This window comes from Rattus norvegicus, chromosome 14 (assembly GCF_021556685.1).
Source record: "Rattus norvegicus strain SHRSP/BbbUtx chromosome 14, alternate assembly SHRSP_T2T, whole genome shotgun sequence".
Taxonomy (NCBI): Eukaryota; Metazoa; Chordata; class Mammalia; order Rodentia; family Muridae; genus Rattus; species Rattus norvegicus.
Genome location: NC_141547.1, coordinates 40,106,463 through 40,134,233, shown reverse-complemented (window position 1 = coordinate 40,134,233; position 27,771 = coordinate 40,106,463). Strand labels below are relative to the sequence as shown.

General features: G+C 37.7%; 1 long non-coding RNA gene and 1 pseudogene across 2 annotated transcripts in view; one reads left to right on the top strand and one right to left on the bottom strand.

Moving 5' to 3' along the window:
- The window catches only part of Rtraf-ps2 (RNA transcription, translation and transport factor, pseudogene 2), a 46,198-nt pseudogene that overhangs the window by 14,215 nt on the left and 4,212 nt on the right, over nucleotides 1–27,771 (bottom strand). Inside the window, 2 exon segments of the transcript NR_172022.1 lie at nucleotides 12,222–12,523; nucleotides 13,687–13,964. The product of NR_172022.1 is annotated as an RNA transcription, translation and transport factor, pseudogene 2 (transcript).
- Nucleotides 1,125–27,771, top strand: LOC120096601 (uncharacterized). Its single transcript, NR_190676.1, has 4 exons — nucleotides 1,125–1,657; nucleotides 5,596–5,653; nucleotides 24,679–24,792; nucleotides 27,537–27,771. It is a non-coding gene; the product is annotated as an uncharacterized LOC120096601 (long non-coding RNA).

Below are 27,771 nucleotides of genomic sequence, written 5' to 3'. Positions count from 1 at the left end.
GCACAGCTACTTTGGAAACCAATTTGGCAATTTCTTAGAACACCAGGAATATTTCTACCTCAAGACCCAGCCATATCACCCCTGGGCATATAGTCAAAAGATGCTCCTCTGTCCCAGAAGGGCACCTGCTCAACTATGTTCATAGCAGCTTTCTTTATTCATAATAGACAGAAGCTGGAAACAATCTAGATGTCCTTCAACTGAAGAGTGGATAAAGAAAATAATGGTATACCTACACAATGGACTGTTAGTTAATGGAAACAAAGATATCATGAGTTTAGCAGGCAAATGGATGCAATATCAGCCTGAGTGAGGTAACCCAGATCCAAAAGAACCTGTATGGTATGTATTCACTTCTAAGTGGATATTATCCATAAAATACAGGATAGCTATGCTACACTCTCCAGACCCAAAGAAGCTAAATAAGAAGGAAGGTCCAAGCAAGGATGCTTGAATCTTACTTAGAAGCAGGAATTAAATATTCATAAGAGGAAGGTGGAGAGAGGGAACTTGGAGGGAGAGGGATACAGAGGAGAATGGAGTGGGGTGGGCTTCAGGATCAGGTGTGGGGACTGACAGGAGAGATGGCCAGATAGGCATGAGAATGAATTGAAATCTGCAACTGACTGGGGCTGGAGAGGCTGGGGAATCTTGAGAATGTGCCAGAGACATAGGATAGCAGAGGCACTGAAAAATCAATGGAGGTGACCTTAACTGTGACTCATAACTGGGGAATATGGAACCCTAGGAGGCTTCCTCCGATAGCCAGGCAGGAACCCCAGTGGTGTGATAAGGACACCAACCCACCCACAAAACCTTCAACCCAAAATTTATCCATCTACAAGAAATGCAGGGACAGGAAATGGAGCAGAGACTGAGGGAATAACAAAGCAATGACTGTCTCAACTAAAGAACCATCCCATGAGCTAGTGCCAATTCCTGACACTATTAGTGAGACTGTTATGCTTGCAGACAGGAATCTACTTTAGCTGTCTTCTGAGAGGCTCCGCCCAGCTTGAGCTTACTCAGAGGAATGCAGAGAGCCACAGCTAAAACAATGGATGGAACTTGAGAACTATTATGTAAGAGTTAGAAGGATTGAGAGGCCCCAAAGGGGATAGCAAATCCATAGAAAAACCAATAGACTCAACTAACCTGGAACCTTGAGACTCTCAGAGACTGAACCACCAACCAAAGAGAATACAACTGGACCTATTTCCCTTCCCCCACCCATATGTAACATATAGGCAGCTCTGTCTTCATGTGGATCCCATTCTGGAGCGGGGGCTATCTCTAAGCTGTTGCCTGTCTGTGGTCTATGTTCTTCTAGCTTGGCTGCCTTTTCTGACCTCAGTGGGGAAGGATGCATCTAGTTTCCAAAGACTCGACGGTGGTGTGGGGTGGGTGGGTGGGAGGTGGTTCCTAAGGTCCCTTTCAGAGGTGAATGAGAGTGTGGTGGGGGAGAGATTGTGGGAGGGAGGCAGTTATCGAGATGTAGAGTGGAAAAAAATTGAGAGAGAAGTTTCTTGAAGCCTCCTAGCATTGTTCTATGTTGTGTTCTCTTGAAGACATTACATGAAATGGAGTGGGAGGGCAGAACTGAAAGACTGGGCAAAAGAGAAGCTGATCTCTAAGCCAATCCTCTCAAGAGGCCCAGGTAAGCTAAGCTTTGAGCTTTCACAGTTGTTCACAATAGTCTGTTATCAGCTGTTCAGTCCTCTCAAAGCTGTGTGTTGAGCTTAGCAATAGCCAACCCATTCCATCGTTCTTATCATTGCCTACATTGGAGTGAGAGAATTAGAACTTTACATACCTGTGTTGATCAACCATTGCCTGTACAGATCATGTGAAGGAAGCATGACCATGGACAATGTAATTTTCTTGAGATGAGGGAGGTCACACAGAGATTCACATCTTTAGTAGTACTCACAGTATATAAGAACATGATTTTTTTGATGACATTTCTGTTCCGTGTCTGGTGCCATACTGTGCCAGCATCACAGCCTCCAGTTATAGTATAGAAATGCCCCCTTCATTCTCCAACTTTCCTGATTCCCACCTCAGGAAGACACTCATATGGGCTGCCCCTTTGATTCTTGAGGCTCAGGAGCATTCCCTCACTTTTGCCTTTGAACTTGATCCATACACATACCCTTTTCTCTCTTCAGTAGCTAGGGTGTGAGTGGAGACAGTACTTGGATCCCCACACAAAGGGGAAGGTGTCTGTCACTTGATGACTCACCTGTGTCATGCTACGTAGTTATATATTTTGTTTGCTGTACTTTTTTTTAAAAAAAATATGGAACTTTTCCCATTAAAAATTCTTGAAGTCAAAAACGTACTCATATTTGCATTCCCTAAGCAATGGTAATTTTAATACACATTATGCTAATTTCATTCTTCCTTCCCCTTTATGGTTGTTGTTGGCCCACAGGGAGAGCCTCAAGACGTGACACTAATGAAAGTTGTACTATAATAGTCAAAGCCGCATAAATGTAAGCTGAACTTGACGGTGACTCTCAGATAAAGATAACAAAGATACACAAAGAAGTGGTTAGATGGGATTTTGTAATTACTATTCTGTGACGGTTTATGGAAGGGTCATGAGCAGAAGAGAAATTCATAAGGTAGAAAGAATTTTGGCAGAAAAAAATGAAATAATAAGTTGTGCTCCTCTGAATCAAAGATGTTGGAATACTAACAACTAGAAGTAGCCACGAGTCTCTTTTAAACTGTGTGTCTGCACATTAGATAGATGGTGGCATAGGGTCTGGAGTAATGTGGATGCAGAAGAACCCTGACCAATGCTTCTAGCAGCAGCCATCGGAGTGAGTTACTACAAACTCCTTCCAATTATCTTTCCCAGGTTTACTCATTTAAGCTCCACCATTTCTTCTTTTTCTTACACATGTTACCAGACAGTCCATGGCTCTAATGAGTGAAGAGATGGCGCACACAAATTGAAATCCTACCAAAGGGGATACAGGGGTGGAACTGGATGGGAAGGAAGAGGGGAGAATTAAACAAAGGTGGTATGATCTGACAGGTACCATTGCCAAGGAAGACTTTAGGAGAGATGAGAAAATAGAAGGGCAATATCTCAGAGACTTCAAAGAGGAAAAAGAGCTGAATCAATGATAATGACTTCAGCAATCATCATTTCCCACTAACAAATGTTTCTGAGTGTATGCTTTGTTGTAGATCTTGTGACCGTTACCTGGAAATAAGGCAGTAAGCAAGATGGGACCTGTTTTAGTTTCAGCACAAGTGGGTTTCTCATAAGGAAAGCTGTTTATTTCGAGAGTAGAGAGCCTGAAGGACAAAGCTGGTAGCATTGGCACCAGCTTATATTAGGTGTTGCAGCTGTTATTTCCGTTTTTCCCACCAAAGCTCCACAAGTTCCTTTCCGTTTTCAAATACTACACAGGAATGTTTATGTAGGTAACATATGAGAATATGTCACAGAGAAATGAAAGTGATACCAAAATCCTACATGGGATTGTGATTATGAAACTGGAAAAAAGGTCACACTTTTTTCATTTTTGTTGAATTTGAACCATGCAAATCTGAATATATTTTTTGGACTTTGAAACAATTAATTATATCCAAGAAATAGTTTATTTAATTTTTAATGGTGGACATAGGATTTTATTGTTCTCCTTGTTTTCTTTCCTTCTTTCTTTCTTTCATCCTTTCTTTCTTTCTTTCTCTCTTTCTTTCTTTCTTTTTATTGGATATTCTTTTATTTACATTTCAAATGTTATTCCCTTTCCTGGTTTCCTGTCCATAAGCCCCCTAGCCCATCTACCTCTCCCTTGTTCTATAAAGGTGTTCCCCCTCCTAAGCTACTCCCTCCCTGCCTGCCTCCCTGCAGTGACATTCCCCTACACTGGGGACCTCCAGCCTTGGCTTCTCTTCCCATTGGTGCCCAACCAGGCCATTCTCTGTTACATATGCAGCTGGAGCTATGAGTCTATTCATGTGTAGTCTTTGGTTTAGTCTTGGGAGCTTTGATTGGTTGGTATTGTTGTTCTTATGGGGTTGCAAGCCCCTTCAGCTCCTTCAATTCTTTCCTTAGCTTCTCCAATGGGGACCCCGTTATCAGTTCAATGACTTGCTGCTAGCATTCACCTGTGTATTTGTCATGTCTTCTCTCAGGAGACAGCTCTATCAGGCTCCTGTCAGCATGCACTTCTTGACTTCATCAATATATTCTAGGTTTTGTGGCTGTATATATATATGGGTTAGATCCACAGGTGGGGCAGGCTCTGAATGGCCATTCCTTCAGTCTCTGCTCCAAATTTTGTCTCCATAACTTCTCCTATGAATTTTTTGTTTCCCCTTTTAAGAAGGACTGAAGCATCTGCTCTTTGGTCGTCCTTCTTGAGCTTCCTGTGGTCTGTGGATTGTATCTTGGGTAATTCGAGCTCTTGGGCTAATATTCACTTATCACTGAGTGCATAGCATGTGTGTTTTTTTGTGATTGGGTTTTCTCACTCAGGAGTTTGTTGTTTGTTGTTTGTTTGTTTGTTTGTTTTAGTAAGTTTGTTTGTTGAGATTTCCTTGTTTCCTTCCGTAGCTTCAGTGTGCTGGGTAATGCAATGCAGAGATGAACAAGATGAGGAAGTACCTACCTGACTGGTCGTACTGACTGCGCGTGGGAGGCATTTTTAAATGACCTCATAATGAAGTAGAAACTCTACTGAGACCAGTGAAGGAAAAATACACATGTCTGTCTGTAGTTTTTAGTTATTTGTTCATGTTACACAATTGTTTGCTGACCCAGACTGACTTTAACTCAAAGCACTTTGAAGAAAAATTTCTTTCTAGATGCTAAGGCTAATTAATGTTTAGATGTGTGGCTTATCTACTGATCATTTACCTGGAAGCAGATAAAACCATACATATTTCTTCATCTTTATGTGCTTCACATCATAGGACTTCAAAGTAATTTCATTTCCAAAACTCTATTCACCCAGAAAACTTAATTTCACATTTTAGTACAGAAATTTTACAGTAATATATGGAACTTCCTATATTGGGATTGGATGGAGAATACCTTCCTTATATATAGTCAAGTGATAATTTCCATGCCACGTGAGTTTGATTAATACAAGCAGATTTATTGGGTCATTTATAATATATGCACATTCTACCTGATATTTTGTCAATTTTTTTAAGTACTAAGGAATACAAAGATGCCATTTTGGGCTTTCTTTATTGAATCATTCTTTGCCTTCAGAATACCAAAATATGGTATAATTCCATAACAGTATGTTTCATGGAAAAATCTAATCTGTATCTAGAGGGAATCAAATTGATTCAGGTGATGAAAATTCTAAGGACATTTTTTTTTCTAAAACGAGCAATTTCTTGATGAGTGAATGTTGTATGTGATTTTATTACTAGGACTGACTTAGTGATTTTTTCTAACAACCTTCAATAAATATGGCTACAATGTGCCAAGTCTGGGAGAACATATGAGTTATAAAAATTGTTTGTGCCTTTCAAAGTAATTCAATTCTGTTTAATCCTTCCTTTATTTTCTGGCCCAAGATCAGTTCTTTTTCATTATCTTCTTTTGCTCTTTAACAGGGGGAGAAGCACAGATAGATGGAGTCATTCACATTAATCAAGTACATTTGTGACTATGGTAAGTTTAGGTTTCTGACTAATTTGGGCAATATGAGTATAATCATTCTTTAATTCATGGTATTTATTAATTACTGTACCCAGGAAATATATTTCTGGCTTTTTTGCATACAGATGTAGTGCTTTCTAGTGCACTTCAGTGGAGAACGTATGTTTTATAGTAGTTGCTCTTCTCTACACCAAGTCAATTTATAAATCATAATTCATATGAATCACTCTACTAAGGTTCCAACAGCTCAAGTCAGATCAATCTACCTAAATTATAAGAATTTTTTGATTATTGATAGAACAGAGTAGCATCCAACAGGTGTTAGCAGGGTGATAACCTTGTTTTTTAACTAAACAAAGCAAACAGATAACAAAACTAGACATATAGAACTCTTTGCTTAAATCTATCTTAATCATTCAAGACATCAAACCAGATGGGCTTGGAGCAGAAGGAACTAGAATATTAAACTTTGAATCCTTGAGATCTATGTCCTCATCCTGTCCCTTGTTTCTATCCTTGACTTGTAATAAAGACTCTTGGCAAACTAGCTTGTTGAGGAAATAAGTATAACACTTCCAGCCTAGCATTTCCATCTAACAATGCTGTACCTGATGGTGCATGCTAAAATAATAACCTTATGAGTGATAAATAATTCATACAATGTCACATATTGTCTGGACTTTTTCTATCAGAGATTGATACCTCGCCATTCATTGGAGTCCTAATAATCATTGCTCTTAGTGTACCTATACCATCATAACAAGGGTAGGGCTTTCTCTACGAATTATTCTTCATACAAATTTACATACACATAGAGAGACACAATACATCTTTATAAAAGAAGTATTTTAGCGACAGATTTTTTTTTGCTTAATGCATTTATAGTGAGCATTGAATAGAATCTGGAAACTAATATTGAGAATTAACCTTTTACTGTGGCTTGCTGAGAATATTCTTAAGTAAAGTGGTTTCAGAAAATTAGAAAAGCTAATGTTTATATTACAAGAAAGAAGACAGATGCTTATGGTCTCATAATTCATTTTGGGCCAGGAACCAAATTGCACTAAAAGTTTGGTACTTGTAGGAATACAAGGAGAAGTGAAACATTTCATGACACATATTTCACTGAACTGCCTTGACTAGTCCATGATGACGTTAAACACAGGTCCTATTGAGAAGACCCTGAAAAAGACAACTTGCATATAAATACTGAATTAAACAGGCTTAGGGATAGTCTCCAAAGCTTTCTGTAAACACATGTGCATGTGTGTGCATGTGTGCAAGTGTGTGCATGCACACACACACACACACACACACACACACACACACACACAAACATACCCACATTAAATATTACCAAAACCTGGCCTTCCTGTTGCTTAATCTGCAGTAGCAACACATTTTTCAATATTATAGAGAAAAAATTTCATTTTGACTTCATTGATTTAGTGCCACAATTAAATATTGATTAATCTGACAAAATAAATCTTTTTCAGATGAAGAGATGCCACGTTTTCCTGGTTTCAGGGCCTAGTTACAGATTTATAGTGGAGAGGAGATTATCGCTTCTATTATTTTTATTATCTCCTGTCATAAGTATATTAATGAAAGCAATATTTAATTAAGACACGCTATAGGTTAGAACTGAGTGCAAACTTTTAATTCCAACCTTGTGATAGACACTGGGGATTTAGTGCTAAACAGAAGAGGTAAGAAATTTTGTTTGTGTGCAGCTTGCCTCCTATTAGAACTTTACAGTTTCTTTGTCTTTTGAGATTTAAAGGAATGGGTTTCCTGATTTCATACCAAATTTCCCAAATGCTGAATTTGGGACAACATTATTAATGAAAGTTTTGATAAATGAACAGAGGAAAACTTCATTAAATAATTTTCCCCAATTGTACAGATACCAAATAAATAAAGAAAAAAGAAAACAAAAATGAGAAAACAAAACATGGTATTTCTCAGTAATTCTAAACCCAAAATCAGAGGCAGGTAAGCATAGGTTAGCAACCTGGGATGCCCCTTTGTTCAGGATAGTTCCACACTTTTCTTCCAACATTGTACATGACAGGTTGAGATCATTAATGCATGTACCATGCACACATACCCCACTCTGAAGATACAACTAAGAACAGTGCTGTTGACTTGGGCCCCAACTTCACTGTGATATACACATATCACTCTCGGAATAACAGAATGTGTTTCTCTGCCTCTCAATGACTATCAAACACTGATTTTCTTCAATGATACTCCACATATACCTGATACACAAGAGGTGGCATTCTGGTCTACACTGTTTGGGGGTACATGCTCAATGAGGCAATTATGTCCTCTGAATGACCCCTTAAGGATAACCTATCATTTAAAATCTTACATGTAACTGGATAAGCATACAATTAAAATCCAATAGGTAATGACAAGTGATCTGCACAATAGAGCAATAGTTTTATAACTTAAACCTGTCAGTAAAAAAAAAAGTGCCACCTAAATTATTCCCCTAGCACTCAAGCCTGAAACCCTTTCTTCCTTTAGAGCCCATTAAAGAAGCCAATGGTGATAAGCTGGAATCCTGAGTGTTCTTTCATTTATGAGATCTCTTTGCACTCTTGACCTTGAATCTGACCTGTTCTATTGCTTTGCTTAGCCAAAAATTACCTTGTATATTTTAAAATGCGGGCACTTTTATTTTATCTTGAACAAGTCACAAATACCCGAACTAGTCTCTAATCCATGAGAGCAAGACTAAGCTCTGTCCTGCTTTTCAAACCTGGAATGCAAGGCCTTTATTTGCATGTTCAGGGTACATTCTTAGGTATGGCTATGGTAACATATAAACAATAAACAATTCCACCATTTCTTTTTTTTTCCAGAGCTGAGGACCAAACCCAGGGCCTTGCGCTTGCTAGGCAAGTGCTCTACCACTGAGCTAAATCCCCAACCCCAATTCCTCCATTTCTAAAGCCAAAGTATGAACTAGAGCTTAGAGAGGGTCATGCTTAAAATAAAGATATATATATACTTTTGATAATGCTTTTGTCTAATAATGAATGTAATTTAATCTGTTATATGTATATTTGGTTTTTGAGGACACTTGGCTATTGGGGGAAAGTGTTTGATTTAGGATAGTAACTGTTAATAAGACCAAGACAGTCAGTATGGGAAACAGCAAGATACTCGTTTTCTTGTTACTGTGGTATATTGATATAGTTTGTGTTTTCATGTGGATCACTGGGAGAAATTTAGAAATATATTTGAGGAACTATAGAAATCAGGTCCCAGGAAATAGGCTCTCAGGTCAGATCCAGCTCTTGTCATTGGACCCCTGTATTCTGAGTGTATGGTGTCTTACACAACAGAGATGCAACATTCATCCTTGGGAGGCAACCAAAGGCTAATACCCAGTCATATGTAGCCCCTGTCCCTTATCAAATAAACTTCTTCTTACAGCAGATGAAAGCCATCACATAAAACCACACTGGGATATTGAGCAGAGACCAATAGTTTCTGAATTAGGAAACCACAATGGGACAAAATGTAGAGACCAATGGTTTCTGAATTCAAGATCAAAAGTTTCCAGTTTTTGAGAAGCATTCATCTGTGTCCAAGAACAACAACCTCTAAATATGATAAATTCAAATATTTTTTCATAAAGGTATTACATGATGATTTCAAAATAAAAGAAAACAGTCTCAGAAAATATTGTCACATATGCACTATAATAACTTATATCCTTCTACCCAGGCTAAGATCTCTCACCAGGATCTACATGTTGCCTAGTGAAGTAATCATATTATTACATTTTATCTTACTAAAGAAAGGTTTTATCTTAAGTTTTCTATTAAGAAAGTTGAGTAATTCAACACAGGCGTAGTGCTTATCAGTTTACAGTCTTTACTCTCACTTGAATCTCACTTCTAACAGCACTATTTACAGGCATTGCAATAAAATGCTTTCACAGGTTAAATATGTTGACTAATAGCACAGAGCTTGTAAAATGTGTACCTGAAACACTTGTAAAACCCTTTACTTAACTTTAAAAGTTCAGAGCTTTGGGAACTCTACTAAATAAAAGGCAGGGTTTATGATACATATAATTTCTGTGAATAAGGTTGGGCAGTGAGGTAATAGAACATACTACTAATTAATTACTCAACTAACTAATTAACTAATTAATGACTAGATATTGTTTACAACAAATGTTTCTAGGTGCTAAAGAGAATGATTGGAATATAGTCAGTGTGCTTTTAGTTTGGTCATAGAGGTGGTCATGCTAATGAGAACATGCAAGAACCTTTCAGTCTATAGAAATACTGTGGATACTCACAATATTTTATATATTAAAAGGATCATAGATCTAAACAGGTATGATGAAAGAATTTGAATGTGTGGACATAAAAGTGCAGTGAAATTTTTTTAAAAATCACTTCAGTTGACCCCTGTCACTATGCATACGTATCCCCAATACACACTATCTCCCCATTTTATGTCCTTTTATTGATTGATTGATTGATTGATTGATTGATTGAAGGCTTCCAAGTCTGGTTAGCACTGAGATTACCCAGTGCTGAGAGTTAGACACTAGAACACTGTGTGTGAATGAAGAGGTTGTAAGAGAAAGATGGTCAATTAATCAGTGGATTGATCTTTAAAAGACTAATGTGAAACATTTTAATCAATGTGGAAGTTAAGGTGATTTTGGGGTGCATTCCTCACTCTTTTGTGAGGGTTATACAGGATGGTTTGTTCAAGTGTCCTCATGAACTTTCTGCCCATGAACACCCAGGCTTTGGAATTCTGCATTATTCATAAAATGCTTCTCTGCCTGGTAGTAAGAGAGACAGGACATTTTAGATGTCAGGTTTAATACTTTTCTTATCTATAATATGGTTGGAATTTCTAAAGTAGAAAGATAATAGAAAAATAAATCCCTTTGGACTACATACTCTTTAACTTGTTGGCCCAGAAAAATGGATATATATATTTTCCAAATATCACTGTTTTCTCAAGGATGGAAAGGAAAAGAATGTTTCCCCACCACCAGCCTTTGCTGCTTTGATAATATTCTCTGATGCACCAGATGGTGGGGAAAAGTCACTTTTCTAAAGCTCTCTTGGTTGAGCAATTATTTATAGGCCAACGGGATCCATCTATTCACCTTTATTATAGCTTTTCATCCTTACAGACAATAAATCCAAACAATATGATCCTGGAAAGTCAATATAATTTACACAACTGATGAGCTGAAGTATATGGGGTATTTATTGAAAACACTGTTCTCTTGACACTTTATTACTTTCTTTGAAGAACAGAAGAAGGCAGAAACCATATTCTTGGAGAAAAAATGTCCTACATGTGCTTTAACAATCACAGTTGAATAAATAGCTAGAGGTAACTGTTGAAGGAAGGCAAACTCTGTAAGTCAAGCTATCTGTACAAGGTACTATTTTCAGGTTGCTTTTGGTTTAGTCTTTGTGATAGGGTATTACCACAGCATTTGCTTAAGATTTGTGGCTTCATCCTATGGTTAGCTGCAAGCATGCTCATCTGTATCAGTAAGGCTCAGGCAGAGCCTTACAGGAGACATTCATATCAGGCTCCTGTCAGCAAGCTCTTCTAGGCATCAGCAATGGGTTCGGTGGCTAAACATGGGATGAATCCCCAGGTGGAACAGACTCTTGATGGCATTTTCTTCAGTCTCTGCTCCACTTTTTGTCTCCATATTTCCTCCCTTCAGTATTTTGTTCCCCCTTCTAAGGACTGAAGCATCCACATTTTGGTCTTTCTTCTTCTTGAGCTTCAGGTGGTCTGTGAATTGTATATTGTGCAGTCCGAGCTTTTGGGCTAATATCCACTTGTCAGTGAGTGCATACCATGTGTGTTCTTTTGTGACTGACTTACCTCACTCAGGATGATATTTTCCAGTTCCATCCATTTGCCTAAGAATTTCATGAAATCATTGTTTTAAATAGCTGAGTACTCCTGCATTGTATAGATGTACCACATTTTCTGTATCCATTCCTCTGTTTAAGGACATCTTTGTTCTTTCCAGGATCTGGCTATTATAAATAAGGCTGCCACGAACATAGTGGAGCATGTGTCCTTGTTATATGTTGGAACATCTTTTGGGTATTTGCCAAGAAGTGGTATAGCTGGGTCCTCAAGTAGGGTAGTACTGGGTCCAATTTTCTTAAGAACCACCAGACTGATTTCCAGAGTGGTTGTACCAGCTTGCAATTACACCAACAATGGAGAAGTGTTCCTCTTTCTCCACATCCTTGCCAGTACCTGCTGTCACCTGAGTTTTTTATCTTAACCATTCTGATTGGTGTGATGTGGAATCTCAGGGGGTTTTTGATTTGTATTTTTCTGATGACTAAGGATGTTGAACATTTCTTTTTATGGTTTTTACCTTCCCAACTTTATTAAAAAAAAACAGCAGTGGTAATAAATCTCTAGAACATGGCCAATCTCCTCGGATTCCTCTGTTTAAAGTATGACATTTGATTTCCAAGTCCATGCCAGTGTTAACAGTTCTCATCACTAAGCAGGTGAGAAGCTGACACCCTCATGAGCTCACCTTACAACTTTTCCCTGTCTCTGGTCTGTCTTTGGCTCAGCAGTGATTGCCTGAATGGCAGTGGCTTCATTAATTTTCACCTGTAGCTCTCTGAGCTCTTCCATGTGTAGCATCCGCAGGATCCGAGCAGCTTCATTAAGAACTGCATCACCTGTGTCAAAGCCAAGAATATGTTTGTCTAAAGCGACAGGTAAGCCCTCTTTTGTTTGATTTGCTTTAGCAACAACATCCTGTGTTTGACGTTCCCGAACCAAAATGCGAATTGCCTTAAGCATTACCAAGTAGTCATCTTGAAGATGGATCTGAAGGAGGTTAGCCAAAGCCAGGGCACCCGCCTTAAAATCAGGATTATTTACATCCAAGTTGATCAATGGCTCTGCATTTTTAGCTGTGCTGTTAGGTGCTTCTTGGCCATTCGATATTTCTCAGTTGAGAATTCCCTGTTTAGCTCTGTACCCTACTTTTTAATAGGGTTATTTGATTTTCTGGAGTCTAACTTCTTGAGTTCATTGTATATATTAGATACTAGTCCTCTATAAGATGTAGGATTGGTGGAGATCTTTCCCCAATCTGTTGTTTCCCAGTTTGTCCTATTGACAGTGTCATTTGCCTTACAGAAGCTTTGCAATTTTATGAGGTCCCATTTGTTGATTCTGATCTTAGAGCATAAGCCATTTGTGTTCTGTTCAGGAAATTTTCCCCTGTGCCTATATGTGTTCAAGGATCTTCCCCACTTTTTCTTCTATTACTTTTAGTGTATCTGGTTTTATGTGGAGGTCCTTGATCCACTTGGACTTGAACTTAGTACAAGGTGATAAGAATGGATCGATTTGCATTCTTCAACTTGTTGACTGCCAGTTGAACCAGTACCATTTGTTGAAAATGCTATGCTTTTAGCTCCTTTGTCAAAGTTCAAGTGACCGTAGGTGTGGAGGTTCATTTCTGGGTCTTCAATTCTATCCTGTTGAACTACCTGCCTGTCTCTGTATGAATACCATGCAGTTTTTATCACGATTGCTCTGTAATACTGCTTGAGTTCAAGGATGGTGATTCCCCCACAAGTTATTTTATTGTTGAGAATAGTTTTCACTATCCTGGGTTTTTGTTATTCCAATGAAATTTGCATATTGTCCTTTCTCTTCCTGAAGAATAGAGCTGGAATTTTGACAGGGAATTGCATTGAATTTGTAGATTGCTTTTGGCAAGATGCCCATTTTTACTATATTAATCCTGCCAATCCATGAGCATGGGAGATCTTTCCATCTTCTGAGATCTTCAATTTTCTTCTTCAGAGATTTGAAGTTCTTGTCATAGAGATCTTTCACTTGCTTGGTTAGAGTCACCCCAAGGTATTTTATATTATTTGTGAGTATTGTGAAGGGTGTCATTTCCCTAATTTCTTTCTCAGACTGAAGGAGCTGAAGGGGTTTGCAACCCCATAAGAAGAGCAGCAATATCAACCCACCAGACCCCTTCCAGAGTTCTCAGGGACTAAACCACCAACCAAAGAGTGCACATGGAGTATGCCACGGCTCCAGCTGCCCGTGTAGCAGAGGATGGCACTGTCTGGCATCAATTGGAAGAGAAGCCCTTGGTCCTGTGAAGGCTCCTTTTCACCAGTGTAGGGGAACGCAGGTTGGTGAGTTGGGAGTGGGTGGGAGGAAGTGAGTGGGTGAGAGGGAGGAGTAGGAAGTGAAGCATCCTCATAGAAGCAGGGGAAGGGGTTATGGGAGTGGGGGGAAACTGGGAAAGGGGAAAACATTAAAAATGTAAATATATAAAATATCCAGTAAAAAGATTTGTGGTTTTGAATCTTTATGTCTGTTTCTCACAATGATTTTTTTTTTTTTTTTGTAAATTTTCCATCCAGGGTTTTCAATCATCTCACCCTTAAGTTACCTTTATGGTGACCAAACTTGCAGCAGCAGTCTCCTAATTCTATGAGACAAAATTAATGTTTGCCAAAAGTTCTTGGTAACTCATTAAGCCCCAAGGTTAGCAGAGCTCATGTGTGTCACTGATGGACAAAAAGATTCACTGAGTCACAATTTAAAGAGAATCTAAAATACCCATGCTATCTTGTGTGTGCTTATACTGTCCTCACGATTTAGAAGAGAGCTTACATCATGCATAACAGACCACTCTAAATTCTGTTTTCTAGAAACTGGTGGCAAGAGTGGTTCCCCAACTCTAGCCAAGATCGTTTGTCACTTGTCTAAGACCACCCTTGAGTGATGAGATTTTATAAATTAAAAAATGTAATTCTACATAACTTAATTAATTGTGAATTTGCAATATTTTGTAAAGAAGACATACACAACTTTCCTCATTTGTCTAAATTTATACCACGAATGAAATGTTGGATCAGAGCTGTGGATGCAGACTGACTATAAGTATACTCAATCTCTCCCCATCTGTTAGTGTGGTGCCATTGATCTGTGCTTCTCAGATCATACTGGTTATTGGGTTCATATGAGAATGGTGTGACCCTCTGTCTGGGCAGGGTCTGAACATCAATAATGTAGCAGAAAAACTTGTGGGTTATTGTTTAGCCATGTAATTACTACCATTTCCAAAGGGCAGGGGGCAGAAGATTAGTAAAAGCCATCACTAAAAGTGTGAGTGTTTCTCAAACTTAGCTCTGTTGGAATTTAAGTCGTAGCATTTCACATCTGGAGGTTTGATTTCACGGCGCCATTTTATGAATGCAGTGCTCGGGAGCTTTGGTAATACCTGCTTGCTGCTGCTGTTGCTGCTCCCTGGGCTCCATTTGAACCCCTGGAGCAGTCTGGAAAAAAGATTCAGTCATTAACTTTTAAAAGTTTGAATTTACCTGTACATTTGATGGTTATAAGCTCTCACTACCCAGGTGAAGTGATTGATTTGTTCTCCATGTGGCATAAGAAATAATTTTCTAACAAAAGCAGCACACACAACATTGTACAAAGGAAACGTTTGTCACCCGGTGGATATCATTGTCAGAGTGAGCACTCTGGGTTCCATATGGGGAATTTCAAGATACTACATGTTGCTTGCTTTTATTATTTTCTCTCCTTACATAAAAAGTTAAAACTATTCATTAGAGAGGAAAAAAAAGAGAAAATTATCTGGCATACAGTGGCTTCCAATATTGTGTATATCATTCAGTTTTTAGAATTATTTCAACAGGGCTTCATAATTAGCTGCAGTCAGTTTGTGTCATTTCAGAGACAGCCGTGGTGAGATTTTTAAATCACTCAAATTCACAGGGAGCAGTAGTATAATCAATATAATTTCTGACTATTAAAAAATAATCATTGTACTTTATGTGATATAAAAACCCTTGTTAAATTCTTTCTCTAAAGAAAAGGCCTTGAAATACCAATATTAGAATAAATATTATTATATGACACTTTGGGTCTCTTTTGTTTTTTAGCTGGTGTCTAGGTTGACCAGTTAAAAACCTAACTGGTGGTGTCCTATAATGATAATCCTGTTAGTGTCAATGGTAAAAATGGACCTTTAGCCCCAACTTTCATTATCTGGACTATCATGTGCTATGGTATCACCCATTTAGGGACTGAATTCAGGGCCCAGCCACTTAACTATATTGTATTGGAGAATTCAAATAAACTTTCACAGCTTTGGTGCATGTTCGTTCATCAAGACTTCTATGAATATAAAATAAAATATTATCAATAAAGCACTCAGTGCATCAACTAATACAAATAGACAGTAAATGACATCATTCCTCCTCATAAAGTCATCAGGCTTCAACTAGAACATATTTATTGAGCTTCTCAGTATCTTGCCATTTCATTCCATTTGTAGCATAACTTCTCAATTGAAAACCCTTTCAGCATCTCTACAAATTTCAACCATAATAAATTATATCAACTACAATATGTGAAGAAGAATAAATATTTTTATAAATAACAAAGTACTTTCCAATGTAAGATGAACCCAGAGAATTTAAACAAGTAGAAGACAACAGACATTAAATTATAAAGGTAAGAACCTTAAATCCTTTGACACAATAAAATTTATTTCTAAAATCAATAATGAACAATAATTGAGAAAATTATTAACCTACATATTTGGCATGAAATAGACTGTGGAACATAACAAATAACACAAAATATCATCAGTTTAGAAAGCAGGAGCATGACTTTTACATCATATAAACTGTGCAGAGTCAGCCGAAAGACCTGATCTATTTTTTCCACTCAGTTAATTGTTTAGCACTTTCCAGATGGTTTTTATTGTTGGCCTGTATTCTGATATTTAATATCTCCAACTGGAAGATATTCCAACTTTCTATTAAGTTTCTCTGTGAAGTAAAGTGGTCCTGGCCTGTAGAGAGAAAAGGAGGTTGAAAGGGTTTGAACCAAAAAGATAGAGACTGGAGGAGAATTTGGAATAATATAATGCACTTTATATGCAATATATATGTATGCATTATCTATACATACATGTATTCATGCATATATTCATGTATAATTATATGTATAGACAGATATACACACATGCAAATATTCATGTATAAATATATGTATAGACACATATATACACACATGCATATATATATATATATATACTTGTCAAAGAAAAATCTATCATATCAAGATAAAAATATAATCCAGGTTGTTGTTGGTGATCAAACATCTTGACATGTGCTCACCAGTAAAAACCAAATTCTGTGAATATTCAAATAACTTTCTTGTGAAAGTTCTTGTTTTCTTCTGCTACATGAGACTTTCATGTTTGTTTTCCCATAATGTCATTCATTTATTTATCCCAATTGTTAACCCAGACTTTCTTGTTTAGGATCTTCATATTTCAGTAATTTAATTTTTCAGTTGTGTGAAGGTAATAATGCATACAATTTAAACTATGATGTCTGACCTTTCTTAACCTTAATAATGTGTGGGATATGGGCAGTAAGGGGCAAGCTCCTGTCACACAGGTCACCAGGTGAATAAAGAGCTGTTAAGGACAGCACATTGGCTTAGGCCAACTCATCAGTCAAAGAACATCTTCCTTTGCTTAACATTGCTTTAATGAAGATATGTTTCTATTATGTTAAATACTATTTTGATCACAGCATGTATAATTTGGAAACTACTGAGAATTTGAATAGCATTTGCTTATAAATGACCAAGATATTTTATCTATCTCTTCTTCAATCTATTGATCTCTCAACCTCTCAATCTATCTATAATTTTTTGAAATAAGATTAAGAAGGAGGTTAATCTGGGGTAAAAGAAGCCATTTTAGAAGTGATTTTTAAGCAAATTTTTATATAATATTCCTTTCAATATACTAATATACTATTGTGTTAATCTACTCTTCTAAATTCATGTGACATTTTGATCATAGAACATAGACTTTCCCCAAGTCTATGTTTTGTTGGTTTTTGTTTTGCTTTTTTTTCTTTACTTAAGTTGTATTCAATACATACTTTTCTTTTCTTCACTGTACACTCTAATGACTGTTGTCTCTTTTAAGAAATACAACTATTACTTGACAGGTAGTTTGTAAATATGAAAGCAATGTATAGATATTGACACTGAACTTCAGCACATTGTACAATGGAAAGATCTACCTAGTAGTGAGAATCAAGTATATCCATTGGTCCATCTCAAATAAAATGCAGAGTCTTGATGTCAAAACTACTGTGTATGCTGATCTTCCTTACATTGACATTTAATTTCCTTTCAAAATGAACACATCAGGCATGGCTTTCTCCTTATGCAGTAAGCCTTAGATCACAAATTGGGAAGCAGTGGCTTACCCCATTCTATCTGTGACAGCCTTGCACCCATGGTGTATCTTGTCATGCTGGTTCTTAAGATTCACAGGGTTTACAGATGAGTTCAACTCAGGAATCACCACAGAAGAGGAAGGGGAAAGATTTTAAAAGTCAGTATTCAGGAAAAATGTCATCTGAAAAAAGCAAGACCATTGGACTCATACTCACAACAGCTGTGGTTGCCTATGCCCAACTTTCACAAAATCAAATCAGTCGGTATTGCAGCATAGAGTGTGAGTGTGTGTGTGTGTGTGTGTGTGTGTGTGTGTGTGTGTGTGTGTGTGTGTTGGGGGTTGGGGGACAATCAGGAGTCCTCGCTGCTAGCTTTGAGGTTTTATTGAGAATTGGTGGCTTTGGGAGGTGGGAGAGTTAGGTTTTTGCTTCTGGTGTTGAGGGCGTGGCTCCTGGTAGGCATTCCATGCTTCTGTGGATTGCTCCATACCTACTAGTATATAAACAGGCAGTGATTAAAGCCAAAGGCTCAAAACAAACAAACAAACAAACAACAAACAAACAAAACAGGACACAGGTTGAGAGGGATTATAGAGAAGTTAATGTGAGGAATGAAGAGCATAGTATAGTTAAAATATGATATCCACATATAAAATGATTAAAAAATTAATACAGATATTACCTAAAAATAAGAGACATACTCATCATACCGCGCTTGTTTGTAAATCAACTGTCTCTGTCCAAAACAATATTGAAATGCTCATTCCTGTGTCTAAGTAAGATTAGCATCTAGTTACACAGGTAATGGAATTAAAATGAGGTGACCCAGGTTAAAACGCAGTATGTTTCGTATCATGTTAGAATATGGAAAAAGTGGCTACAGAGATGTGCATTCTGTGTGTGAAGATGATGTGAAGGAATGCAGGGCGGTGGTCATGTGTCTGGAAGCAAGGCAGGGCAAGTCAGAGGATGCCACAACTTTCAAGCAATGACTAGAAGTTGGCAAAGGAAGGGATAAGATTGTGGCCTGCAACAGATGACTAGAATAGACCAAGGTGACGCTTAGATTATTATTTCCAGCATTTGGAAGGAAGAGAGAATCAGTTTTTGTTCTTGTAACCACCCAAATTTGATTATTCTTATATGAAAATCTTAAACCAGGAACAGTCTGTTGGCATTACAATGCTGTGCTTTTCTTCCTTGGTATTCCATGGCAGTCTAGTTCATTGTTCTCAGTGTCCATACACAAAACCCTTAAGAAAACTCTCTGCAACTCAGGAGCAATCATTTCAGTCTCACGGGCGCAGAAGAAAATAGTCAATGAGTTTCCAACCAACGGATTTTCATAAGAATATCTATAGCTCTAAAGACTGTACATGGACTGACTCTGGGCTCCAACTGCATATGTAGCAGTGAATAGCTTTGTTGGGGCACCAGTGGAAGGGGAAGCCCTTGGTCCTGCCAAGGTTGAACCCCCAGTTTAGGGGATTGTTGGGGGGGGCGGTAATGGGGAGTAAATGGGGAGGGGAACACCCATACCGAAGGGGAGGAGGACTGGTAAAGGGGCTGATGGACAGGAAACCGGGAAAGGAAATAACAGTTGAAATGTAAATAAGAAATACCCAATTTAATAAAAATGGAAGAAAAAAAGAATATCAGTAGTTATTGATATTCAGAGACTTGGCTCTTATCTCTTAGCTTAAAACTGGCATTATAGTTTGCTTAAAATTGCTGTAAGAGATAAAGGCTAATTTTTATTTAAAATGGCATTAATACTATAAATTGTAAATAACCAATTTTAAAATAATCAATAGTAATTTTTGAAAATGAAATAAATTCTAAAATAAAAAATGTATAATAAACTCTAAAAATTATATGTTATATAAAATAAATTTGTATAATGTATATATTACAATATATATTGTGACAAGGCACCTAATTGGAGCTTGTTGCTCTTTTGTTTAGCCTTTTAATCTATCCAAATACTATTATTAATAAATGTTTCTGTGTTTGACAAGGTTTGTTTTCTTTGTTGTTCTTTTCACAGGGTGATTGTGCTTGTCTATGTCATTCCTGGTATTTAGACTTTGAAATGTTTGTAAAAATCTCATAGGTCAAAGTTTTTTTCTCACAAAATGTAGCGCTCTAAATTAAGGTAGTACAGACACATTAATCCTTGTGAATAGCCCTTGGTACCACAGGAGCTGTCCTCAGGTATGAGATAATCTTTAAAAAATTGAGCTTTCCTGGTGCATTTAGTACATTTTTAACCCACAATTGATAGATTACAAGCAAAGCTATAGGTCTTATAAGCAGTACATACCTCATGGTATCTTCTTGGTTGGGCTTATTCAAATTATGTCTCCATAGAGAGTGATAGTAGAACATATCCCATAAAAGCGGCTCTCCTTGACCCAGTTCTTAGTGAAGAGATTTTTTAGTTGTACTGGTTGAAAAGAGATAATGTTCTATATCCATATGTGGAAGCCAGCAGGAAAAGATTTCATTCTTTGGGGCTGTTTTTGTTTCAGTGAGAGTGACAATATTCTTGATTTATAAATACCCCCCAAACACTCCTCTGCTGTTGGTGTGATTGCAAGCTGGAACAAGTACTCTGGAAATCAGTCTGGTGGTTCCTAAGAGAATTGGACATAGTACAACCTGAGGATCCAGCTATAACACTCCTCGGCATACACTCAAAAGATGCTCCAACATATAACAAGGACACATGCTCCACTCTGTTCATAGCAGCCTTATTTATAATAGTCAGAAGTTGGAAAGAACCCAGATGCCCTTCAACAGAGGAATGGATACAGAAAATGTGGTGCATCTACACAATGGAGTACTACTCAGCTATCAAAAACAATGACTTCATGAAATTCATAGGCAAATGGATGGAACTAGAAAATATCATCCCGAGTGAGGTAACCCAGTCACAAAAGAACACACATAGTATGCACTCACTGATACGTGGATATTAGCCCAAAAGCTCAGAATACCCAAGATACAATACAGACCACATAAAACTCAAGAAGAAGGAAGACCAAAGTGTGGATGCTTCAGTCCTTCTTAGAAGGGGAAACAAGATACTCAAGGGAGGAAATATGGAGACAAAGTGTGGAGCAGGGATTGAAGGGAAGGCCATCCAGAGACTGCCCCACCTGGGGATTCATCTATATGCAGTCACCAAATACAGACACTATGACGGAGGCCAAGAAGTGCTTACTGACAGTAGCCTGATATAGCTGTCTCCTGAGAGGCTCTGCCAGAGTCTGACAAATATAGAGGCAGATGCTTATAGCCAACTATTGGACTGAGAACGGAGTCCCCAGTGGAGGATTTAGAGAAAGGACTGAAGGAGTTGAAGGGGTTTGCAACCCATAAAAAGAACAATAATATCAATCAACCAGACACTCCAGAGCTCCCAGGCACAGAACCACCAACCAAAGAGTACACATGGAGGGACCCATGTCTGTAGCAGAGGATGGCCTTGTAGGACATCAGTGGGAGGAGAGGCCCTTGGTCCTGGCAGGGCTCATTGCCCTAGTGTAGGGAAATGCCAGTAAGGGAGGTGGGAGTAGGTAGGTGAGTAAGTCGGGAGCACCCTTATAGAAGCAGGGGTAAGGAGGATGGGATAGGAGGTTTCTGGAGAGGAATTTGGGAAAGGGGAAACGTAAATAAACAAAATACCCAATTAAAGAAAAACAGAAAGATAAAGTTCATGGCAAGAGGACATTTACTAGGTAATTGGGAGTAAGGGTGAGAACAGAGAATAAACTTCATTCAGAATACTTACAATAATGGGAAAATACATAGGAGTTGAGATTTTTATTAAAGGCTACACAATTTGATAGATTGGAGAAATAATTTCAAGAGCTCTGTTGTACAAAATAGTGACTATCCTTAATCATGTATGGCAGACTTAAAAAAATAGAGTGAATTTTAAGGTTTTTACCACAAAACATAAGCATATAAAGAAAAGTTAATGAGCCCAGTTTGGCCATTCTACAAATACATACGTATTTGAAAACATGGTATACATCACAAATATATGTCACTTTCCTAAATTAAATTTTAATTAAATTTAAAATTAAAATAGACTGCATTATTTTAAAAAAATATTCACCAAGATGACTTTTACTATCTTTAGAGAAGGGACACAATTAATGTTAACAAACCACTGAACCAAGCCAGTTTGCCTCTTTCTTTGGTGATCTTGATTTGCCATTATATTTAGTGTGGTATTCAAATTGTCACTACTGTGAAATTCATTCAGGTTAAGAAACTGAGACACTCCATACTCGTAATAGAAGATTATAAAATTCTCATTTTAGCTTATTTCTCATGGAGAAGAGAGAGGAGTCTCTATAAACAATTAAAGACATCTTTGACTCTGTTTCAAGAACATTCCATTTGATAACATGTGTGTTTATCAGTGTTTCCGTGTCTGCATCATCATGTGCTCATATTATTGCATGTCAATCACTTTAAATTTATTGTACCGCCTTTAGTGTTTTTCTGAGCTATTTCATTTTTATGACTCTTTCAAGATTAATATTATTAGAAACAATCCTCAAGTTAAAATATCTCATGCTTTGATTAGTATTTGGTCTTATTTGTAAGACATTTGGGAGAATAACTGATAATTTTGTAATCATTAGTTCACTTCTATTAATGATTTTAAAAATATTTGGTTTTTAGTGTTTATAATAGCCTTGTACTTTTATAATGATATAATGATCTTTATAACATGTTGACAAGGTTGTAGATAGGAGCAATTAGTAACAACAACTGTGTTAGTCAGAGATAAACGAAGAGACTGAAGACAGCTGGTTAAATATAAGAAACATGCTTTCTCTCTGTAATTAGACTTGGGTTTCACTGATTCAAGAGTGCTACTGAGAACTCCTGTTATCATCAGTGCTCTATGTTTTGACTTTTCATTTATTCTAATAGTATTGGTGAGTACCTTCTGTTGTACGATAGCCTTGGGGCTAAAACACAGTGATTCTACACTCTGCTATCTCTCACACACGAAAAAGCCAGATATCACACTTGCAACTCAGGGGGAATGGAAAGAATAAAGTGGAAAATTACACAACTTCATATCCCCCAAATATCTTTGCTGAACAAGGCTTTTAGTTATATACCAGAAGGTACCCTTGTTGATCACACACACACACACACACACACACACACACACACACACACACACACACACACTCATATTTGATAGTTCTACACAATTGCAAATTAAATGTTATAGTGTCAGCATTATAACATTTTTCTCATTTTACATGTTACAAAATCCAAGCACTGTAACTTACTTTCCAATCACTCTCTGATAAATGCTATTATTATGAGACGTGAAGGACAGCAACGAGTGCATTTGTTTTGACAGTGGGGCATCAGTTCTTGCTTCCTAAACTTTTTCTTCCCAGATCATTTACTGTCATCCTTAACTTTTCTTACATGAATGAAAGAAGGCATGAAAAAAGTGGATTCTCAAGACTAAACCTATTCAAAAGGAAAACACAATATCAAGAGGAACTCTCAGTTTATTCTTTTTTTGCCATTTGTGCCACAGACGACTCAGTTACCCCACCATATGTAACCACTCAGAGGATTGTTTCAGAGTTTACATTTTGTATACATGTGTGTATTTTCATATGCTGTTGTTTTGTTCAGTAATTCCCTCGCATTCTTACTGCTTTCTTCTAAAACTGAGAAGCAATCAGTAGAACCCATTATTTGTCATACCCTGCATATTTGTTCTCACATGAGGCCTTCCAGTTTGTTAACTATCTGGAATACAGCTCAGCGGCAGATTAATTGCCTTCATGTAAATCCCTAGATTCAATGCATACCTATCACTGTGAAATTAACAAGGAAATCTAAGCACACAAAACTGTTTCTTAATTGCAATTAAGCCAGCTTTTTATCAAAATTCTGGGAGTATCGTAAATGACCCTTACTATAGCAAATACCAGTGTGTAGTCACAGATGACTAAAGATGCCGGGATCTACATAGAGAAATATGCAATAATGGGTAGCAGATATGCGGTGTAGATGATCCTAGACCAAAATAAGAAGGATGGCAGAGGTAATTTTCTTTGTTGCCATATTTTGCACAGCTGTCAAAGGTGACAGAATACTTTTCATGTCCTCATCTATCTTGTCCTGTCGCAATGGGGACCATGGGGCCTCAACCCTATACATTCAAGCATAGGTAACTGAATAAATCTAAGAGAGGTGACCTTCCACAAGGAAGAGCACACAAATTGGTGATCCTGTGTCAAATGGTCAGACCTGAAAGCTTACATAAAATTGACATCCACAGACTCCATGGGTTTTGTGTAGGAATATGTATGCAGCACATGTATGCATGTAAAAACAAACTACGGAAAGGAGAAAAGGGGAGGAATGTTGTAATCAAATTTCAATCCCTAAAATAAATTAACTGTAGGGAAAACTTTGGTTCCTTTAAAAACACAGTTCTGCTATGTAAACATGTTTCTGTTTTAATCCCAGGTATGGATATGGGACTGCTTCAGATTGTCCACAGGCACCTGCCACGCTCTAGGGAGGTTATAATGTTTGCCTTCTGTAGTTAGTTTGTGTTTGGAATTCTGGGAAATGTGAGAGCCTCAAGAGGGCCTGTGGTGGCTCCTGATCCCCTGCTGCTGGTCCATGCTGCTGCTTTTGTTATTGCAGGATTGCAGGATTGCTGGATTATTGGTTTGATGTTTTGCTGGTTTGCTGATTGGAAATTTTCTGACGTCAGACTGGACTTGCCTTAAAGAATTTCATGCCCCAAATCATCAAGAGGTAGTCTAAAGAGGTCTATGTCTGCTTCCCTTTCTAATGTTTTTGTTCTCCTACCTAGTAGTAGGGGGTTGGAAGGGATGGATAAATAATACACTATATTAAGTAGAGCCAAAATTATATGTCTCTAAGTAATAATATATGGGATATGCAGACACAACAAGAGATAGAACCTAAAGCGAACAGAGATGGAGGAGGTACCATGACTTGGTTTGCTTCACCTCTTCAATCTCCAATAGTTAATTCTGAATGATTAATATCTTGGACAAAGAATAAAGCATGTGATGTGACGTCACACTGATTCTAAATGCAAAACATGCATACATGTAACATATAGACTGAGCACGGTACACTTAGAAATATACACACATAGATAGATAGAGTATAAATAATGTGTGAAGTAATGAAACAGAAGAGAGACTAAGAGCAGATACACTGGTCTATAGGCAGCTGAATTGTTAGTGCAATTTTAAAAGTGATAGTTTTTCTCTATCCTGACTAGCTCCAAATTAAATAAGACAGAGACTATAAGATTTATGTAATGAAGCTTTATGACACAGTAGCTGAACAGTATAAATCTATTTTAATCCTCTAAACTAATCTGGTTACCTCCAAGCCAAAACCCCTGTGATACTTGCATTTTAGTATTGATCTGTGTCTTTCTGCTCACCGTGTTCCCATGGTGTCTTCTTGAATCCCCTCTTGAATTTTCCTCGTGGTGAATCCCTCTGCCTTTTTCTCTTTCCCTCTTCCCTGGCTGGGTTTGGATGTCTTCCCTATTCCCTCCCATGCTCAGCCATTGGAAGATCTGCTTTTATAGGGAACAAATTCGGAGCAATATTTACATAACGTTAGGTCAGGAAATACTTAGAATAAGCATTATAATGTCATATCTAGATTGCAGCCTTTGAAATCACCCTTTGAAGGGATAATCTTTACACAATGCACAATGACATTATGCCTACACTAATTTTTCAGTTAAAACATTAGGAACACAAAATGTGGGGAGAACAATATTCACAATATAAATTGTGTTGAAAAACAAGACATGTAAAAATATAAATTGACTTTTATCATTCTACCTGTTTACACCAATCAACTCAAAGTAGATCAAAGACTTGATTTTGAGACTATTGAAGTTTTGGAATTTATGAAAATAACTCCAAAAGTAGAGGGGAGAAATGTAAAATAAAAATACAATCTAAAAAAAAAATACAATTTATAGATTCATAGAAAGTGGTTACAAACTGTGCCCCTGAGAATGGATTGCAGAGCAGAATATGAAAGGAACGTAAAATCCTGGATCAAAGATAACCCAGTTTCTAAAAAACAAACAAAAGGTCATTTTAACATTTCTGGAAAACATCCATTCAATTAGCATAGCATACCCCATTAAATGTTTTTATGTTTTTATGTGTCACTTGGAAACAACTTAAGTATAAAGAACCATCACACAAGAAAATCTAAGAAATCCCTTTCTCTTCCTCTAAGCCAGCCCACAGCAAGGGCAGATAATGAAAGAGATGCAAATGCACAGACAGCTGCACACTTCTCAGCTACTCCATCAGGGTCATCCTCTGTTCTCTATCACCTTTCTCTAGAGCTGAGAAGACATGTGTGTGCTACCCATGCGCTTGCCTTTTGATTTCAAGCGTGATTCCCACTGACTGAATACAGAGAGAATACTGCAGTAGCAGGCTATGAGAAATTCAGACAGGAGGGATTCTTTTCCTATCCCTTACCTGCCAGTCATAGTCCAGACCATGATTCACTCGTTTTACCATTGTTTTGCTAATATCATCTCCCTATTCCCCATGTGGTTGGTGGGTGGAAACAGTAACATGTTCTAGCTTCCCCTACTCCCAAATGCATACTCATATTCTCCTTATTTCAATTAAATCTTCTTTAAGTAAAACCTTTCAGTGTGAAGTCTATTTCCTGCCAAATCACACCTGTTAAATTGAGCACATGAGTTTTGTGTTTATTGTCATAAGAAACATTCCACAGGATAGGATGGCTACCTACTGGCAGCCAAACTTATTGGCCAATGTATATGAAATCGGATACTCTCATTTGAGCAGGTAATTATTGAGCACAATCCAATCTTAAATACAGCAAATCCGAGAAGGATGGTCAAATTCTGTTGCTCCGGTGTGAATCAATGGAAGTCAGAGAGTCTCAGGGAGGCGTGGATCTGGAATTGCTAAGAAGATGCTATCTAGAAAGAAAATCACATTATTCTATCTTATAGTAAATCATTAATCTTTAGTTACTTTGTACAAGTTACAGAAAAAAGAAAATACCAGAATGTAACACACGTACACACTCATGCATGCACACACACACACGCATGCACGCTCATGTACACACACACACGCATGCATGCGCATGTACACACACACACACTCATACACACTCATGCATGCACGCACACACACACGCATACACGCTCATGTACACACACACGCATGCATGCGCATGTACACACACACACACACACACACACACACACACACACACACACACTCAATTCCCACACTCATGCACAGGAATTAAATTCATGTGAGAAAAGCCCATGTTTTGTGGTTGAGCCGACTCAACTCCTCCAGTGACGCCAGAAGAGTGAGACTTTATTTTCAGGATAGAGTAAATGAGGCAAATGTACCAGTCAGAATTAAGTATTTAAATATTCAACAAGTTAATGTTGCCACTTATGGCCTGCTAAGAATTTTTATGTTCCATTGTAGGGAGCGGCTAAAGATGGCGCCGACATCCGGTGGTCGTTTGTGATAAACACCCACAATGCACATGTGTTGGCATTTCTCCGGCAGCTATCAGGCTGGAGTGATATTCATGCTAATGAGGCATTTCATGCTCCACCAATCCCTAGAGGACAAGTATATAGCCACAGCCTGTTTTGTATATAAGGCTAGTGCCTTTGTTCCTCGGGGTCCCCGTATCAATAATGAGGTGTTCCTGCAG